Source organism: Gobius niger, assembly GCF_951799975.1.
Source record: "Gobius niger genome assembly, chromosome: 16".
In the NCBI taxonomy this organism is placed as follows: Eukaryota; Metazoa; Chordata; class Actinopteri; order Gobiiformes; family Gobiidae; genus Gobius; species Gobius niger.
The window spans coordinates 20,254,377-20,268,523 of NC_136867.1; the positions used below are offsets into that span (position 1 = coordinate 20,254,377).

At 40.8% G+C, this 14,147-nt stretch overlaps 1 protein-coding gene across 2 annotated transcripts in view; it reads right to left on the minus strand.

Annotated features, from left to right (window-relative positions):
• stag1a (STAG1 cohesin complex component a) overlaps positions 1 to 14,147 on the minus strand; it is a 50,663-nt gene that overhangs the window by 36,045 nt on the left and 471 nt on the right. The window lies entirely within an intron of this gene.

The following is a 14,147-nucleotide window of genomic DNA, read 5'->3' on the forward strand; positions in this document are numbered from 1 at the left end:
CAGCTTTTAATCCATTAAGCCAATAGTGGTGATATAATAATAATGAGTCTATTCTACTATACTATACTATTCTATATTTTAGGATTGGCAGGTTTCATATAATCACACCACAGGAGAAAGGATATTTTGTTTTCCAGCAAAGGAACTGCCCAAACAATTGCTTTCTTTACTACTTGCGAACACTTAAATGCCCATTTTTGATTCAAGTCCCATTAATTGTGCAGCCAGAGTCGAAAACCTCCATAAAAGAATCACCCAGAAGAAAATTGTTTTGAAAGTCTGTGACATCATGTGCAGTCTTACACCACACCATCTGTTAATACTAGATTTTTTTTTTCTTTTCCTACAAGTCCTGATCTTAGCAAAGCCAGAGGGAGAGAACCGATGCTGTGATTACATCTTTGCTGAGAAATAGATTTTTCTCTCCCCCAATCTCCCGAGAACTAGCCCTGTGAACAAAGTATGATCATCAAAAGAAATGGCCAAGTATAACGACCTGCATTAAAAACATACAAGAGGCTTCCTATTCTCTGTGTGAGCAGCCTATTTGCTTTGGGCAGATACAGTATTATAGAGGATAAAGCAGAAAAGTGGGGGGTGATTTGGGGGAGAAGGGGGGGGGGTAGAGTGTGACAGCAGCTCGAGAGCAGCGGGGGGAAAGGGGGAGAAAAAGAAACTAATTTGCTCTGTGGTTGGCTCGCTCACCTTGGCCCACATTTGCAGCGCGGCTCCAGTTCTAATAGACAAAGAGACAATTGAAGAGGTGAAGGAAGCAGCTACATAAACAGATACAGGAGCTCAGGAGGAGGCCAGCTGCCCAAAGTCTTATTATTTTTGTAGTGGTTCGGGCAGAACACAGAATTCAAATGTTGCAGCATGTTGCAAATCGCAGAGGCAGCTATTATTTTTGGTACTGAGGTTAGGAGTAGTTGTGCATTACTTGTGTATTGCGCTTTTCAAGTTTCTCAAAGCGCCACACATCATTATTATTAATTCATGCCATACTCGGTGGTGGTAGCAACTAAGGCTGCACAATATATCGCAAAAACTATTGTATTGTGATATTGGGTGATGCTAGGGGTGGGCCATATCGTACCGCATATCATTATCGCAATAAAAATGTTTTAGATCGTTGTGGACACGATATAACTTACTACTGTACATACTGTAGAACATGGGGACAGGTGCATAAAAAGTAAAATGAAATGAAGCTGCTAGAGTAGATCATATTTGCGAGGAAATCAGTATGCCGTATAAAAAAAAAGGAATAAAATATCACTGAATTAATCTTCCCAATAGGTATAAGGCTGGGATTTTGAAGTCATTTGTCCATATATATATATATATATATATATATATATATATCGTTATTGTGATATTTCTTTTTTATATCCTGATAAGGACACCTGCCCTTGGTGATGCAATATCCGTATCACAAGACAAGAAGCCACAATATATCGCAAGATCACTAAAGTCTTCGTCGGACTGAGATCGACACATTATTTTGAAACAACTTATAAATGTGTAAAAGTTCAGTTTAAGTTAAACATTTACTAACTTAGTTCAATGTTAGTCTTGTTTTGGTCCTGATGTGGCCTTTCTTTTAAGGGGCTGGATGCAAGTTGGCCATTTTATACTCACTACTGCCACCTCAGGCCGTATGTGTAACTGCACCTTCTATATTAAGCTCGTGCATGACGGCACTTCGGACCCGAAGTGACACCTTTTTGAGTGACAGTGCAGGATTTTAGAGGCAGTTGTGGTGAACAGGTCACATTCTACACATTAGAACATGGCTGGAACATGTAGGGGGGATAAATACTTAATTTTAACATTTTTAAACTCCCTATAGTCCCTTTAAGTCTTCTTTTGACACAATTTGCTGAAAAACTAGCTACTTGCGATTTGTGTGTAATTAGAATGGAATATATCGTGTTGTAATGGTTTAGTTGAAATATCGCAGTAATATCGTTATCTAATATTGCACAGCCATATCGCAGATCACAAGTTACTTCAATATCAGCCCTAGTAGCTACTATTGTACCCGTTTTTAATGGTAGGGGGAAACTGGAGAACCCAGGGGAATAGGGATAAAACTTGGGACTTTTCGAGCTGCTGCGCTACTGTCTGTCATTAGGGATAAAATATTCCATCTACCAGTGCATGGGGTCTAAGTATAACATCTGCCTGCCCCGGTGGTATACAAACTGTGGTCTCAACTCAGAGCTGTTACAATTTTACACTTTATTTACACTTTATGTTTTAACCAATACATTTTCATTCATGTTTAAGACTTACGTTGCTCATTTTGGTTTGCATTTTGATTCCCAAACAGGGATACGAGGACCACTGCCCTTTGCACTACTTGGATATTATTTTCAAAGGAAAGTGCTGCATTTACACGCTTTTTACCAATAAATCAGAGCTCGAGTTGGCCACTTGCTAAATAATTGGCAGCACCTTGAGGTAGCGGGTACTCGGAGAATAAATGGAAGAGTGGAAGTTATGCAAGAGACAAAAAAGGATGAAAATAACCTTGTTTTTTGTGTGTGTCAGTTTTAGTCCCTTTTTTACTTTTAGATATGGGTTATAGTGTGTTTAGCCTTGGTGTTCTTTGTCTAAATAATAATAATAATAATAATGCCTTACACTTGTAATGCGCTTTACAAGCCTGTATTAACAAGTTTTTCAAAGCGCTACATTGTCGTCATTATTCATTCGCTCCATACTCGGTGGTGATAAGCTACTGTTGTAGCCACAGCTGCCCTGGGGTAAACTGACGGAAGCGAGGCAACCAGTCTGCGCCATCGGCCCCTCCGACCACCACCAACCACTCACTCACACACCACATTCACCCCAGGCTTCCTGGTGTTACCAAACGGTCTCCCATCCAAGTACCGACCAGGCCCTTCCCTGCTTAGCTTCCAAGATCTGACGGGATTGGGCATAGCAAAGGCTGTATGACCAAGTAAATTCAGCAGTTATTTCATTTCGCAAATCTAAAGCATGTAAAATTATCCACTTCTCCTCCATCTTTTCCAACATACCTCACACAGTCATGTCTGTAACGTCTATAATACACTGTCCAGTACTTGTGTGTATACGTATATATCAAATATATGCATACAGGAGCAGCAGCTTTACCGTTAACATTATTATTAATGCGATTCACAGGTTGCTGCTCAGAGAAAACATGATAGAATTTAAAACTGTGTGCGTATATGCAGGCGGCAGCTGAGATCTCAAGGCAAATACTGAATAAGACAGTACGGCTCAAAATAATTGGCAGTTCCATCCAATGCGAGTCTCGCTGTTGAATCTGCATTACTAGATTTTCAGAAAGGGATGTGCTCTAAACATCCATCTAAATCTTTACCAGTGGGACAAAGAAAGCGAAAATATAGTCAGAAAACAGAGTCATGGTGTGTTAGTATTATGGACTTGGTTATGTATTAAATGGGGTGTGATCATAATAGTGTTTTAGCCACTTTTTTCATATGGATTAACTCAGTGTAAAACATAAAATGGTGAAACGAACTGCCAAATCCTTTTAAAAGCAAATGTTTGCAAACCTGGCAGGAATAAACATAGCCCAAGGACTAAACAATGAATAAAGTACGAATGAAAGGCATCTGATGGAAATTTGGCATCTAAAGGGAAGTGCAATAGTGCTGGGCTCCCCCATAAAGGAAAATGCCACAAACCATTTACCCATTTTGAAGTATGTTTAAATTGAATGTTCTGTCTTTCTCTTCCTATAATTAAAAGGTGGAAACCAGATGAAACTGCAAGTGCCCCATGCTTTTAGTCTTCGCTTCCTTATGATGGACAGAAGTGAGTAAGTGTCTGGAGACATACACAGAAGGTTATGGTCAAGTAATCTTCTGGAGTCGGAGACACCAGAGAAACCCCTTAATCCTCTTTCCACGCGCTGGAGCAGCAGATGGGCCAGATACAACGCCTCGCAGCAACAACTGAACCAATCCTGAGCAGCAGAGTCAAAGGCTGATGATAGAGTCAGACTGCTGCTGTTAGGCTTACTACATAACACAGGTTTTTTTTATAGTTTTGTCTTGTGATACCCTTTTCCAAATGCTCAGTTTCAACTCAACACAACCCTCTTGTTTATAAGGTAAAGTCTGGTATAGGCTATATCCACGCAATTAAATAGCTCTGCAACTAATTTGTCGTTTCCAAATGACTCTCCAATGTTTGACAGCAGAGAGTTTCACATATAACTAATTAATCTACAGATTATGTATACTTTTAATTGATTAATCGCTCTTGGTGCTAATTCTGTTTTCTGATTGGATTAGACAGACAGATATTAATGAAATTGACAATTTCCTGATACCCTAACTTTAAAAAAAAAATATATATATATATATATATTTTCATGTCATTTTTGTTTTATTGGAGTCTGGGTTTACCAGAAAATGATTACTCGATTACTAAGAAAAGTTGTCAACTATTTCAACAATCGATAAGTTGTTTCCGCCCAATCACAGCCACAGACTGGGAAAAACATGGTCGTAGGATTGCCATTAGCTGCAGGAAGCCTGAAAGTGGAGGCAAGTTCTGGAAGTTCGTGCTATAATGGACCTTCTATTAAAACTTTTGTTTTTCCCTCTTTAAGTCATTATTGAACACAGACTTGTCAATCTTACCTCCACGTATTTATCATAACATGCGCAAAATCCTCCTATTTTTCTTTTCGCTATTTTTCTATTTTTAATTTAGAATGGCTCCAAAAAACTTAAGTTAGCCCACAGTGAATGTTATGGGGAACCGGGGAAGCTACCCTCTCACTCCATCAATGTTCTTCAGTCTATGGTCACACCTAAACAAAGCTTTACCTTTGGCAAAAATGAATATAAATTTATAAAAATCCTAAACAAGAAGACCTTGTCCATACAGATCTACTATTTTAGGGAGAACTATCATCCATAGATAGAAGCAAGACAAACATACACAGTCGAATCACACTGGTACTGCATGCATTCATGTGAATATAATGAAACTGAATCAACACTGACAGCAGTTTCCCTGTTAACTTAAAATATCATAACTGTTCCCTTTATCAAGGCTTGGGCACAAAAGCACTTTCAGGAGTGCTCCAATCTTTCTGTCCCTTTGCAGCCACTTTATTTCCACTCTGTAAAGCCAAAGAATCGACTTGGCAGCTGCGTGTGAATCAATATTAAGTAAGAGTGTGAGCAAATAACAGTGAAGGATCCTACGCTATAGGAAGAAGAGGCTGTACTTTATAAAGGCCATGTTCAATCACCTGTTGTTAACCATAGACTGTACACTTGAATATAGGATTATGTTGGTAAAGTCTGGTGCCGATTGTGGAACAAGAAGAAAATCCACAGCATCCTTTTGAAGCGAGGGACAGGAATTTGCATCAACATGCAGCAGGTTTTATTAAGCAGGCACCGTATTCCGACACAGAAAACAAATGCTTTACAGATGACTTTTGGTTAAATTATCCTTATAAAGATGCTTTTAGAGGTAACTAAAGCCACCTGTTGCTTCTGAAAGCTCACACACTTCACTGTGATTGGTTAAATCAGTGCGTCTCACTCAAGAGACTGACCGACAGGAGGGAGTGGGTTGGGAAAAGTGTCTGTATTTAAGCACTGAAACACGATATAACGATAATGGACAGATGGTTGTTGAGTATTGCTTGCCTGAAGCTCATAGTTTTTACCAATCCACCACTGCCACTATAAAGAAAAGCCTTAAGTTCTGACTTTGAGATGCTGCATACCAACCTCTATCTAAATTTATGCGACGCAATGTGAATAACCTGTTAATCTTACTCTTTCTATGCTTCTGTATCTTTGTGCCATTTGTAAACAATACTGGACCAAACTCTATTGCACTTTTATCTATTGATTGACCAGTTTTGAAAACCTATAAATGGAATTGTACACATCAACAAAGGGTATAGCTTGAGCTTGAATGATTGTCAATGTCTTTTAGGCCTAATTGTTTGTAGGGACAGGCAGTAGTAAGTTACTGGAGACAGTTTGTTATTTATTGATACATTATTTACACTAATTGAAGTAGAAATCCACACTTATTCACTTAACGCTACAGCTGCAATGCCATAAGGATCTATGTATGGGGGTGTGAGCTGTTGGCAATGCTCTAACGTCTTTAATAAAGTGTTCCCGTCTACAAAGCTTGACTTCACAGCCCTCATATAAAACGCGCCGCTGTCACTGGTGCAGCAGCAGATTCAAGCATGAGCCGCTTTCCCCCAAAGCAGAGGAGACAGCCACAAATCAGACCTAAACTATGACTATTCTCTAGCCTTCAAGACGCATAAAAACAGAAATTATGTTGACCGAGCTTTAGTGTGTCCGTCATCTAGTGCGGTGTCACAATTCAGCTACTGTGGAATGGCACTACAAGTGTCTTTATTTTGATAAGATATGAACCGTATAATTGCTATCGGAATACGCAGAAAAATCACATTTATTAACACAGATACTGTATTAGGGCTGCAACTAACGATTATTTTGGTAATCGATTAATCTTCCGATTATTTTTACGATTAATCGATTAATCGCTTGGCTGTGAATGCTGTATGAAAATTTTATTTTTTCATTTTTTCTAATCACATAAAGCTAAAATGGCATCTATTGAGGACATGCTGATGGAGTAAACTTGTTTTTGGAGGCTCTTAGTGCCAATTCTGCTTTATTAATTGGATGAGACACAGACAGATATTTATGAAATTTTCAATGGAGTTTTGTACATTGAAAATTACCCTAACTTGAAAAACAAAGTAGGTTTCCATCAAAAATAAAAAGTGTTCATGAATTTTTGCTCTTTTTAAGTCTGTGTTTACTACAAAACGATTAATCGATTACTAAAATAGTTGACAACCATTTCAATAATCGATTAGTTGTCGATTAATCGATTAGTTGTTTCAGCCCTATACTGTATATAAGTCGCACCAGCCTTGGCAACTACCTGGGAGGCGTAACTGCACCATTGACAAGCCTCTCCCGGCAGCACGTTGTTTAAGCACCCATTTACGAACCCGTTCCTCTAGCTGTGGCCATCTTTTGTTATATTCATTGCAGTAAGAGTAATCTCTGCTTTTTGGCAGTCCCTCACAAGTTTCTCGCTTACTCCAAACTTGACCGTAAGTAAGTAAGTGCTTTATTTGTCATTGTACAAATATACAAGAGTAGCAGATACTGGTACACAAGCCTAAAGCGCCCTATAGCGGCTGTCAGTGTGAAAATAACAAAATTATATATTTTGATATATAAGTCGGACCTGAGTATTGCTGGGTTGCAGGTGACATCACAGCGTTCTAAAGCCTATACTATTATATAGAGGAAAAATTATTTTGTTTTTGAGGAAACTTTTGGTCTTGTCCAGAGAGATCATGGACCCAGTGACTGATATTAATTATCATTTTTCTAATTCATACATTTTCTTTTTAGCTACGACTTGTGAAAGTGTAATGCTGTTAATAGGACAAAACTGGCTCCTGCCCCCCGCTGGGTCCAGTGACATCATCATATTCTAGAACCTGCAACCCAGCAATAAGTCGCACGCCCTGCCAAACAATGAAAAAAGTGTGACTTATTATCCGGAAAATACGGCAGTCATTTTTGGGCAAAATTATGCAGCCTTACTAGCGTGCCATTCCAGAAGAGGTTGGTGAAAATAGCGAAAAAAAGCATGGCAATATCTCCCCTTTTCATTTGCTTCAGCAGAGGTCTTATTATAAAAACAGATTTTCAAGCAACACTGGGTTGTCAACTCAATACGTAAAACCCAAGGCCATAGACATTCAGCTAATGCGTAAATAATTTAATACAGAAACATTGGAAAGATTCAAACAAGGTGGACAAACCTCATGCACTTGTCGCAATCTCACTAACTATTCTGTATCAGACACAAACCTGTTTTTTTCTTGTGTCTCTTAGCACATAATTATACCATAGAGTCACAAATAAACCAAGGTTCTAGTAAAATACAAGGCTCGCGGCTCATGACTGACCTTTTTCTGCATATGGGCTTTTCAAAATAACACCCGCTCAAACCTTTGCACAGAACACATCCAGTAATAACACACCAGTGCCTGATGTGGCTGGCACTTTACCACAGCGATCTGCAGCAGCTTGGACGTACTGTATTGACAACTGGCCATAGTGTCTGTAGCCCTGAAGCCTGTGGCAGTAACACAGTATTGTAATGTGTAGAAGCAGCTTCACAGGTCGAGCGACTACTGAGCCAGGCAGGTAAACCCGCAGATACCAAACACACCTCATTACGTCTATTCACACTCCTCAGACTTTATGGAAACAATCCTCAGACCTGATTCCCTATTATACGATATTTATGTCTCTGTGTAATCTGATCAAGATGTTAGAGTGAATGCCTGAATGACGTCTAAATGATAGCCTCACAAATTAAGATTGAGTCTAATGTCAAACTCTTTAAACCAGCGGTCCTTTCAGCGGTTCACTAGGTCGTATCCAGCCAGGCATGTTTTCTTTATAATTTGAATACAAAATGTGTCCTGTGGGGGTCGCAAACACCAGCCATGCTGTGAGTCATGACTAAATAAGATTGGGAACCACTGCTTTAAACAAACATCGAGCTTTTCTTTTGGTTTATCCAGTCAAAGATGCCTGGTAGCAAACCAGATCTCTTATTTTTGAAAGCACTCCTTGCTGCAGCCAGAAGCAAAGCCATTCAAAAGGGGTGTCTTGCCCAGAGACACAATAACATTATACATTTAGGTATGGTTTGAACCACAGACCTAGTGTAATATCTGAAATTTCTTGATATATGGTTTCCTAATATCGCATAATGTTATAGTGTTTACACTTAGAGATAAGCGTATTTTCTATAATCATTTTCATGTTTAAAGAGCTGTCAGTGGACCATCTGTCATGTGCAGCAATCTAAAAGTCTAGTCAGAATCATTGCCTGTACCAGCTGCTTCAGGAAATGCCAAACTAAACAATTAAGCAACCAAAAAACCTACTAGTGGCAAAGCAATGAAGGAAAAAGGCTACGTCCCGTGACTAATTGGTGTCAGGGTTCACTCCACCTCAGACCCTGAAGGAAACTGGCAGGAGACGAACAATAGCATGAAAGAACACTTGAGGTTTTTGTGTTGTGTGTGTTGTGACATTTGGAAAGTGGCCAGCCGCGCGCTCAGGCCAAGTGACCCAAGCCGAATCGAAGAAGAAGAAAACGGGTCATTGCAGGTCATTACTCAAAGGAGAAGTCAAGTCGACTCAAAACAAATACTCGACTGCACACTTCCTCAGGCAAACTTGGCAGTAGAAAATAAACCTATATGAATTAAGATAAATGAACAAACATCTATCGAAAAAAAAACAGAACTAAACAAGGTCTTACATAGGGAAACATGAGGACTAACCCAGCGCAGTACCGCTATATCCTAGAAGCAGCCAGCTATCATAGTTTCAAAGCCAGAAACATATTAGAAAAATATAGCAGAATTCTTTTGCACACAGGCCATTTGAATACTATAGGCCAGGCTTCAGAGCTGTAGTCGTGAGCCTTTTGTGGAGCCATATGCCGATAATGACACAGCCCTGAGGATTATGTAATGGGCTTGACATTTGTCACACACTATTACACGGTCACCTTGAATAAAGAAGTTGGCCATAGAAAACAAGATTTCCCTTTTTCGAGGTTCAACACAAAAGAATGAAAGAAGCAGTATCAATATTTTACTATTTTGACCACTAAATTCCCAAATTTTCAATGTGATCATTTGAATAGTGGCTTGGTCTGTTATCCCTTTAGGAGAAACATGTCTTGTATCCTTTTTAGAAAGATGAGCTATGTGTGATGATGATTTGTTCAGGCCAACCTTGACTTAGGAAGAGGCAAGCTTTGTTTGAACACTGTCTGCAGTACAAGCTTCACCCTAAAAGAAGCAGCCGCTAAAGCAGTGGTTCTCACCTGGTCTAGCATTGAGATCCAGACCCACCTTCGACATATCACTACACTATTTCAACCTATCTTGCAGTTTAGCCTCGTTTTAGTATATTAATCAAAATAAAGTATGTCCACACAAAGTTCTCGTGATTCAAGCGTTAATCATAAAAGTATCCATCTAAATCTTTATCTACGGTAAAGGCCTGCAAACCCAATGGAAATGAGCCAATGCCAAATGTTTGGTCCCGACTGCTCTAAACTTGATGTGATTACAAAAACTGGATGTTGCTAAAACATTTGTATGGCTTTTCTAATGAGTATGGCATAAATCAGGGGTTTCCAAACCTTTCAGGCCACGACCCCCCAAAACAAATAACTCGGGACCACCTTCTGTAAGATGTAATTACAATAATTAAGGGTGCAAAACATTTAAAATCTGGTTTAAACGAGACTATACGGAGTCTGAAAATGTTAAAATTACGTAATTTCATCCCCCTTCATGTTCCAGCAATGTCCTAAGGTGTAGAATGAGCTCAGACCTGTTCAACACAACTGCCTCTCAAATCTTGCACTGTCACTCAAAAAGTTGAGTCATGCACAAGCTTAATATAGAGACTGCAGTTACACGGACGACCTGAGGTGGCAGTAGTGAGCATACAATGACCAACTTGCATCTAGTCTCTTTAATGATGTTAGTTTGGAGACTGTATTTTTACATTTGGTCTAATTTCACTATGCTGTTTTCAAGCAAAAAATACATAAGCTGACACATTAGTCACTAAAAGTGCTTTATTTGGGTAAAATGCCTGTGTGGGCTCTCAGTCATACAGGAGTTGTCCAGCTTCAAAGACAGTTCTTCCCATCTTCTCTGGGTAAAATGATAAAAATGGCTCTACACAATTGGCTCCAAAATATCGGCAGAGTTATTGGCCACAGTTTCTATGACTGTGTTGATGCATCTTAAATAATTTGCATCCATCCACAACACAAATCTGCAAGTTACCATCTGTGATTTTTCCTGCTCCCATTTCAATGAAACACTACAGAGCCATGTTAAAATGTTGGGATGTCCCATGATTGCTTTTACTCATGGTTGTAATTATAAAAGTACAGCTTGAGTCTCAACAATACAATCTATGACTCTGGGGAAACTGTTCGGCACTGAGCCAAAGGATTTAAGACACACAGGGAGCACTGTGCCACACCAGCTTCTTAAGGCTCAAGATGGTTGGGTGGTTACATTTCATTAACTGTTCTCTGTAAGGACAACCAAACACAATAGTACAAAAGGCAACAGTAAGAGTATTGTGACTACATTTACATTTAAACACATTGACAGCCCCTCCTTCCTTACTTTATTTGTTTATTGTTTAACACTGCGTTATCTAGGCTGATCTTAATGGCTTGTCGATTTAAGTAACCTATAATTGGTGATACGTCCGGGTTCATGGTATGGTTACTTACTGGGCACTAGGAAGTCCATTTTATTATCATTGGGGGAAAAGATAATACAATTGAATAATTAATTAATTTGTTTATTTTGTCTTGATCTGTGATTTGTTTATTTTGTCTTGATCTGTGACTTGATTGGGATTTTTTTTTACTACAAACCAATCAACATAATTTTGCTGCTTTGTAAAGTAAATAAGTAGTCCAGTATCGGATGTTGTTTCAGATGATACGCACTACACAGTCTATCTGGCATGTTGCTGAATGTCTGAGATCACAAAATGATGTAAAAAAAAAAATTACAGGAAAGTCCCACTGAGATTTAGAATCTCATTTCCAGGGGAGTCCTGGTCCCAGAGGGGGACTACTATGTCTTTAATGGTGAGGGAAACCGGAGGGAACCTACTGTAGACACGGGAAGAACTCCACACAGGCCTCTGTCGGGCCAGGGACCAATCCAGGGACCTTCTTGCCACATAAGATATATGAGATTTATAATGTAAGTGGTGTATTGGCAGTATGTGCCCTATCCAAAACCCTATAAACATTGGGCATTATGATGACAAAAAAAAACAATCTGAACTGATCTCCATGACAAAGCGCTATTGTGTAGAAATTGTAATATAGTGATTTAGTACTTTATACTAAGTGCACATAAATCCTTATATTATCTAAATCATGATAAAAATTCCATTTGAGTTTTTTTGTTGTTGCTATGTCGCCCAACCCAGGTTCATCGTATTGCTTTGAGCATACACGCTTACATAGTCTGTTTCAATATCCTTAATTTTATTCTACACAGCTTTGTCTCAGTGCATTCTTTTAAAACCATCAACATTAGCAAATTGAGGAGCAAATTGAAGAACTTTGCAGACTTGCCACTCATATGCCTCCATTGCTACGCTGTTGCCATGGTGGAAACACTACCTGCCATTTTGTATCCATCCTTTATTTATACAGGTTTGTTCTTTGAGACTCAGGGCCCGATCTTGTGGCGGCGCACGGGGCGGCGCACGGGGCGGCGCACGGGGCGGCTCAGGCTCTTGGCGAATTATTATTGGGTGGTGGCGCTATAGGCCTATGTGCCATTCGCCTCCGCCACCTGTGAGGGGGCGTCACAAGAGGAGGTGACTGCACTGATGGAAACACGGCTGACATTCACTTCCTCGCTTACATTGCACTGTCTTGCGTTCTTTCTTAAGCCTTGCACAAGATCGGGCCCTGTGTCTCAAAACGCAGACGATAGCGTGACATTTTGTGCTCAGTAGGAGCGCACTTTGTGATCTTGCCACTCCAGACTTAGCGCATTTAAGTGGGTGGAGACACACATTTTCCTCCAACCAGATCGACTCCGCGTCCAGGAGAGTGGTTGTGTGGGGTGAACATGTGCTTTTGTTTTGTTTCGCGTTCACGCCAAGCGCGGCCGATCCGCGCCACAGCGGACGCTGTAGCTCTTTTTCTCTCGAGACGTGAACATCGTTTAGCTCACGATGGGGTAAATAAAGTTTTTAGTTTGACCTGTGAGAGCCTAAGGCTTAAGAAAGAACGCAAGCCAGCGCAATGTAAACGAGGAAGTGAATGTCAGCCGTGTTTCCATCAGTGCAGTCGCCTCCTCTTGTGACGCCCCCTCACAGGTGGCAGAGGCGAATGGCACATATAGCTCCACCACTCGGAAAATAATTCACCAAGAGCCTGCGCCGCAGCGTGCGCCGCCACAAGATCTGGCCCTATATGTCTCATTTGCAAAATAGACCTGTTTCAAACATACCTTTACTTAGATGAGTTTTTTTTTGTATCACTCAGCAACCCTTGGAGCAAAGTGTCAACTAGAGATCAATAAAGTTTCATCTAAAAAACAAAAATGTTCACACTGTAACTCCCACCTACAGTGTCCCCAAACAAGCAACATGGGTCGTGTCTTGCCCAGTGGCACAATGGCAAAGGAACTCTAAGGTTACTAACAACCAAAGCTGTCATTTAAGGCTACTTCCCAATGGTGCAAAGCAGGACCAGTCAGTCAGCAACAGATTATTATAGACAGCAGCCTGTGTGAGAAATCTCAGGGCAGACTGTAAACAAAGCATGTTATGTAACCACCTGAGATCCTGGTCTACTCGAGGCACTTTGACCCACAAAAACATCCGACAACACGCTGCACTGGGCGGGATGAGCTGCGCAGAGGGCGGGAGGGGCGGCAGCAGGGCAGCCAACACCGGAGCCCGTGCAAACTTGTCGGGCGAGCTTGCTGGCGCCCATCCCCCCCCCACATGTGATCACGTTTCCCCGCTAAATGTAGCCTGCTTCCCGCACATAAGGGGGCGGGAATAGGGAGGGGGGAAAAAGCGCCATAATACTTGTGTTAAACATGCAGGGTGAAACACAGACAGTCAAAACGCACTCAAACGCTGACAAATTCGGAAATAAAGCGAGGCGTTTGTTTGCAAAAGTCAGCTGCACTCTGCAAACTTGAAGAGAGGAGAGACGGTGATGTTGACACAGGAGGGGGGTGAAAGCAGCCCGTACAGTAGACGCGAAGTGTGCAACAACGCGCAAATGCAATGCTTTGGGAAGCCGACAGCGACGTGGCACGGGCGCCAGTGTGCAAAGCTGCAAATAAGGGGCAGCGCCTGGCACGAGGGCAACGCCGTACGACCAAAATATGGCTGTGCAAATGTGAAGAGGGGGGAAATGGGTGATGCTGCTGCTGCCGTGCACAGAGCATGAACACACGTCACACCGCATGG